At 34.4% G+C, this 7,238-nt stretch overlaps 1 pseudogene across 1 annotated transcript; it reads left to right on the plus strand.

The window, feature by feature from the left end:
- The first annotated feature begins 2,378 nt into the window (after positions 1 to 2,378).
- LOC111275915 (receptor-like protein 7) lies at positions 2,379 to 5,903 on the plus strand (annotated as a pseudogene). Its single transcript, XR_016333680.1, has 2 exons — positions 2,379 to 5,496; positions 5,601 to 5,903. The product of XR_016333680.1 is annotated as a receptor-like protein 7 (transcript).
- Positions 5,904 to 7,238: the final 1,335 nt, after the last annotated feature.

The raw sequence follows: 7,238 nt of genomic DNA on the forward strand, positions 1-7,238 counted from the left end.
CAGGTTGAACCATATACTTGTCATTTAAAATATTATTATGCTTTAATCAGAATTAAATTCTCAGTTTTTAAAGTAAAGAATATATTTTTAATAGATCCTATTCTGGTATAGATATATTGATAATGAAATTTTTTTCTCTACGTCCCACTTTTTTTTTTTTTTAACTATAACTTAAAGAATTGACCTTGTTAATATAGTAGAGTTCAAAAGCTCTACTATAATGGATGTGATAATTTTTCAAATTGAAAATTGGGGATTATGAACTTATATTTGTTAGGCAAAAAGCCCCAATCTAATCACACCAACGGAAATAATTAATTAATTACAAAAAAGATAATAATTTAACATGGTTCGGCTCAACCGATTTACATCTATGGATGAGAAATAAGATTCACTAGTTATAAAGAATTACAAATATAAAATCAAATCAAACACTCATAACCAATATGTATAGACCCTCTTAATCTCCTCTAATCCTATGGAGTATTCTCAACCCAAATAAATACATACACATATGCACTCTTTTAACATAAACAAATACATATCCATTTGCACCCATGCATCATATTTATGTAGACCATCTCAATCTTTTCTAGTTCACTCACAAACATACACTATACCTATATGAATCATCTCAATCTCTTCTAGTCTACTCATAAAATACAAACATACACACTCATAAGACATGAATCTCTAGTAGTTTTATGGGTTGTCTATCTTATAAAACCCTACAACTCTGTTATATCTTTTTCTCATATCTAACCCTATAGAAACTTTACTTATATATAAGCATATAGACTTGCCTATCAAGAATTACTTTTCTTTTAAAATTCTTCTTTTGTAAGTCTTCTTATCCATCAATTAATATCTAGTTAATCCCAAACAAATTACTTATAGGATTTGAGTCATTATTCCCAACAATTTTCACCTTTACTCAAATTCCATCAATCATCTATCTTCATGTTAGACATGCTTGGCTCCACCTGTAATGGAAGTCTCACAATCATCTTCTCTTATATGTCTTCAAGCTTTACGCAATTCAATCTATCAAAGCACGAACTCAAACTCCCTGATTTGAGCTCTTGTAGGTTTACTTCTTCACATGTCTCAAACCTTCAACTCTTCCTACTTCTTAAATATTTAGCTTTGATATCACCTGTTAAGGTTCATCATAGCTCTGATACCAATTGTTAGGCAAAAAGCTCCAATCAAATCACACTAGCGGAAACAAAATTAAACAATAAATCAATTACACAAGAAATAATAATTTAACTTGGTGTGACCCAATCGATCTACATCCATGAATAAAAAATAAGATCCACTATTTGTAAACAATTACAAATATATAATCAAATCAAACACTTATAACCAATACCCATAGACCATTTTAATCTTCTCTAGTCTTATGGAATATTCTCAACCCAAATAAACATATACCCATGTATACCCTTTCAACAAAAATAAATACATACCCATATGCATCTATGCATCATACCTATGTGAATTATCTCAGTCTCCTCTAATTTACTCACAAACACACACCATACCTATATAGACAATCTCAATCTCCTCTAGTCCACTCATAAATATATAAATAAACACACCCATAAAATGTAAATTTTTATAGTCTTATAAAGTGTCTATCTCATAAAACTCTATAACTCTCTGACATCTTTTTCTCATATCTAACCTTATAGAGATATAACCTATTTTTAAGCATACAAACTTACCTATCAAGAATCCCTCTTCTCTTAGAATTATTTTTTTGCAAGTCTTCATGTCTATCAAATAATATTTAGTCAATTCTAAACAAATCACTTATAGGATTTCAGTCATTATTCCTAACAATATTTAAGAATAACAATTTTATTGAGCCAATATTGCTTTTTCATTTTTCTTTTCTTTTTTTTCCTTTGCTTTTAAATTCATTCTTTCTATATGCTTACATTTTGCTTTTTTTTTTTTTTTTGAGAATACCTAATCAACAAGAATTTCATTTTTTCTTACTTTAAAATGGAATCTTATACTTTCTATTAATTTCTTTAGACAATCATAAATATTAGGGTGGCTGAAGCAATATTTTGTCATTTTTGAATGAATTTCTTTTTTTTTTATTAGATTAATGAAAAAAATATAAATTATATTACAGTATAAAAAATTCAGTGTTTATGCCAATTAAGAAATAAAAATATCACCTCCACATTAAACATAGGAAATTTTAAGAAGTTTAAATGACTTAAGAAAGACTTATAGTTAACTTGAAATGATATAAACATAGGCTTCCATTAATCCACTTTCATGTAGTATCTCTCAAGCCTCAATCATAGCACATTTTCAAATTCATTTCCCTAAACCTCTGCCTCCTTTTATCGCTTGTTTCTTAGTTTCTAGACATGGGAAAGTTTGTCTGGTTGCATCAAATCCGTTGTCTCCTCTTTGTACTGTTCTTTCTTTCGGAAGTCGATTGGTCTCTAAGTTTGTCTTCCTTTCTTTTAATTATTCAACTCCTTTCTGTCTACCAGAAGACAGCTCTGTCTTGCTCCAATTTAAGAACACCATTTCCATTGATGATTCTGGTGCTGATATCTGTCCTTACCTTTCTATTCTTATCCCAAACCAAACTCCTGGAATGAAGCCACAAACTGCTGCTCATGGGATGGAGTCACTTGCGACAAGGTGACTGGTCATGTCATCGGCCTCAACCTTAGTTGCTCTTTTCTTGTTGGCTCTTTTCCTGAAAACAGCATCCTTTCCGCCTTCAGGGACTCAAACGACTCAGCTTTGCGTACAACAATTTTAGTGGTTCTATCCCTTCTGGGTTTAGTCAGTTAGTAAGTTTGACACATCTTAATCTTTCTGGTTGTTCCTTCTCTGGCTCAGTTCCATCTGATATTTCTCTGCTGTCAAAACTGATTTCACTTGATCTTTCTAAGAATACTTATGCGGAATTGAAATTTGACAGCCGCAGTTTTGACATGCTTATGCATAACTTGTCTGAATTAGAAAATATTTTCCTTGACCGTGTAAACATGCCTGATGTTTTGCCTTCCTCCTTCATAAACTTGACTTCATCTCTAAAGCGTTTGGGTCTCGTTGGCTGTGAATTACAGGGGGAATTCCCCACTGAAATTTTCAACCTTCCGTACCTCGAGTATCTTGATCTAAGCTTGAACGCTGATTTGACAGGTTTTCTCCCTAGATCAAATTGGAGTAGTCCCCTTAGGTTCTTGGCCCTTTGGTATAGTGGTTTTAAAGGATCAATTCCTTCGGCCCTAGGTAACCTCACAAAAATCACATTTCTAGATTTATCTGGGAACAACTTCTAAGGAGAACTTCCAAATGTCTTTGGAAACCTTGATAAACTAACGACTCTGAATTTTGATTCATGTAATTTCAGCGGTCAACTTCCCCCAACGTTGTTCAATCACACACAACTTACTCATTTAGGTTCATCATCCAATAGTCTTAAGGGCCTCCTCGCAACTCAAGTAAGCGGGTTTCAGAATCTTGAAGAATTTCGCTTGAGTGATAACTTATTGAATGGAGCAATTCCATCTTGGCTTTTTACTCTGACATCTGTAGAATATTTAGACATCAGTCGTAACAGGCTAACCGGTCCAATCGATCAGATTCAAAAGCCTAATTCAGTTCAGCAAGTGTTTCTGGCCAATAATGACATACATGGTGAAATACCAAGTTCTTTCTTTGATCTTGCAAATCTTACCCAACTTGATCTTTCATCAAACAACTTTAGTGGTGTCATCAAGTCAAATATGCTTTCAAAGCTCGAGAATCTTGTAATACTCGATCTTTCATCAAATAATTTTAGTGGCGTCATCAAGTTAGATTTGCTTTCAAAGCTCAAGAATCTTACAACACTTGATCTTTCAAATAACAGGATGCTATTTTTGAGTAGCAGCAATGGTGTTAACTGTTCTTTTCAAGAGCTCCAGATTTTATCATTCTCTTCTTGTAATGTCAGGCATTTCCCAAATTTGTTAAGAACAGGAAAGAAGTTGAGAGTTCTTGATCTTTCTTTTAACAAAATTCATGGCTCAATTTCCAAGTGGGAATCAGAAGGGTGGGAACGATTGTCCAGTTTAAACCTTTCTCACAACTTACTGACTAGTTTAGAGCAATTTCCAGGGAAGAGTCTTAAAATCCTTGATCTTCGTTCCAACATACTCCAAGGTCCTCTTCCAGCTCCACCACCTTCATGGCAACAATTCTTCATTTCAGCTAACAAATTGACAGGAAAAATCCCTTCTTCGATTTGTAGTATGACTTCACTTGTGACTCTTGATTTGTCTAGAAATAATTTGGGTGGATTTATCCCAGCGTGCCTTGGAAATTTCATCTATTCTCTCTCAACCATAAACCTACAGATGAACAATTTTCATGGCAAAATCCCCGATTGCTTTCTTGTAGGTAATCGTTTGACAAATCTTGCCCTTAATGACAACCAATTGGAAGGGTTATTGCAAGATCCTTGATTAATTGTACTTCTTTGAAATTTTTAAATCTGGCAAATAACAAGTTAAGTGATACCTTTCCCCATTGGTTAGGTATGCTTCCAAATCTGCAATTTCTTATCCTGCGATCTAATAGATTTCATGGTCCCTTCAACATTTCCATAGTTACGTCTTCCTTTTCATCATTGAAAATAACTGATCTCTCTCAAAATGAGTTCACTGGCCTCTTGCCAACAAAATTCTTCCAAAGTTTGGAAGCTATGAAAGTTGTAGCTAAACCTCCGTCTGATGTACCTAATTTGTTTCCCTTTTCCGTACTGGGCTAGTCGTTCCGGATTATGATTATGATAATTTTGTGAAAGTAACAATGAAAAGGTTGGAGATAGAGCTACAGCTGGACAAAACATTACCCGGTTTCACATTCATTGATTTTTCAAACAATCGATTTTCTGGACGAATCCCTGATGCACTTGGCGAACTTCATGCTCTTCTAGTGCTCAATCTCTCGCACAACATCCTAAATGGTTCCATCCCATCGTCATTTGGAAGTATGGCAGCAATTGAATCATTGGATCTCTCGTGGAACAAGCTTGGTGGCAGGATTCCTTCCCAATTGACGAATCTGACATTTCTGGAAGTGTTAAATCTGTCACAAAATAATCTTGTCGGGCCCATCCCGCATGGGAAACAATTTGATACTTTCGACAATGATTCCTATAGCGGTAACTTGGCATTGTGTGGCCTCCCACTGTCAAAGAAATGTGGCGACGGTGAGGGACTAAAACCACCTACACCAGTGTTTGTGGAAGATGAAGGTTCTGCAATACCCTTTATTTGGGAACTTGCAATGATGGGCTATGGATGTGGATTGGTGTTGGGATTGAGCATGGGATACATTGTTTTCACATCTGGAAGACCATGGTGGTTTGTTAGAACGATTGAGAGAGATTGGCAGAAGTGTGTTACGAGATGGATTCGCGGGAATGGAGGAAGGAGAAACTAACACTGCATCAAAAATACTCATGTGAGTTTTAACTATTTGGCAAAGTAGAATTTTATTAGACTCTCATTGCTTTTGTATTCTACAGTTGATCCTTGCTCTTTCTTTTTTTTTCATATTTGTCGCAGTGGCAATCGTACGGAATTCGAAGAAGTTATGCACCCTGCTTCCATAGGACCTAGCTGGAAAGTGCATGTTTTCTATCATCTATGTTAATTTTCTCTGTGGCAATGGTTCAAATAATTGAGTTGTTCATTGAAAATCTGAATGGTTGAGCAACTCGGGTACTGTGATTCAGGGTCTTCTTACTTTTCTTGTTTAGCTCTGTTCATGTGGGTGTCTTCATAATTTCTAAATTTGTATCTGTTGTATTTTTTGGTGGCATATGTTCTGTTCTGTTTAAGTGTTTTTCCATGAGATGTTAATGAGTTGTCCCACCAATTATAGTTCTTTCTTTTGAAAACTCTTCTGCTTTTGGTATCACCTCCGCTTATGGAACTTCAATTGATTAATTGTTTATGTTGCTTAATGTTATTAATTAGATTGTTGAAGGTTAATTTCTTTTGGCCTGGTTGGTTAATCACTGGTTGCATGGTTTTTTTTTTTATCTAAAACTATCGGAATTTGAAATTTGCTCTCTGAAATTAAAAATCCAATACCTTATCAACATACCAATATGACTATTGGTCAATGGCCACTGGTTGCATGTTTCATAATGTATATTTTTGCAATATATCTAAAAATTGGACGTTCCAATTATGTTGAGTTTTATTGAACCCTTTTGTTTTTATGATACTAAAACCATGTTGTTGTTGCCTAATGAGGTTGATCAAGTGTTTCAGATTCAGTAATAAAATTTACTAAGGATTAAGTTTGACCAAGTATTTAAGAAAGATTAATCTGGTAGATGAATAGAGACTTGTATTGAATGTTGCAAGAAGTTGTTAAAAGAATTACTTTGAAGCATATTGTGGACGTAAGTGATCTTGAAGTAAAGCCAATGATCAAGGATCAAGAGGAACAACGTTTGAAGATTATTTAAATCAAGTAGAATTGAATTAGAGAAGTATTCATCAACTAGAAGGAAGCAAGAAAGGGCTAAGGAAAACAAAAGGCTGATAAGGCATCCGACTACCCTAAAATGAGGTTCCGACTGTCTAAGAAAAATTTAAAATAGAAGCTAAAATTGTTTAAGGCATTCGATTGCCCGTATATAGCATTCCACTTCTAAGCCGTTTTCTGAAACAAAAGCTTATCAAAGAACAGAGTTGCCTACTACCTGCATTCAGCAGTCGACTCTCTGAGTTATTTTCTATTCCAGAAGCTTATCATGACTAAGCCAACTGACTATCCGAGTTTGCCATCCGACTACCCAATGCCTATACTCGAGAATCATGCTCCAATGGCTTTATTTGCATTTTTGGCAAGAGATCTTCCGTTTGCAATGCCTAAATCAAATCTTCAATGGCTAAAATGTCTTCTTCACCTATAAATCCATCCAAAGAAAAATGCGAAAAAACAACAAAGAATTGAGCTCGAAAAATATCAAAGCATTACATTTAAGAAAATCATGAAATCTATCTACAAGAGTGTTGAGCTTCATTTTTCCTATCTTGAGAGAAAAACTGTAGTGAGTTTTTTTTTTTTTTTTTTGTGTATTTAGATCATTAAGTGATCATTTGCACGTTATTTCAAGCTTGTTGCTTGGTGCAAAGTGTGTGAAACACTTTGGGGTTGGAATTGAGCTTGGGTTGCTCCAGTGTAAT

Source organism: Durio zibethinus, chromosome 25 (assembly GCF_047325235.1).
Source record: "Durio zibethinus cultivar Kanyao isolate XHJ-2024 chromosome 25, ASM4732523v1, whole genome shotgun sequence".
NCBI lineage: Eukaryota > Viridiplantae > Streptophyta > Magnoliopsida > Malvales > Malvaceae > Durio > Durio zibethinus.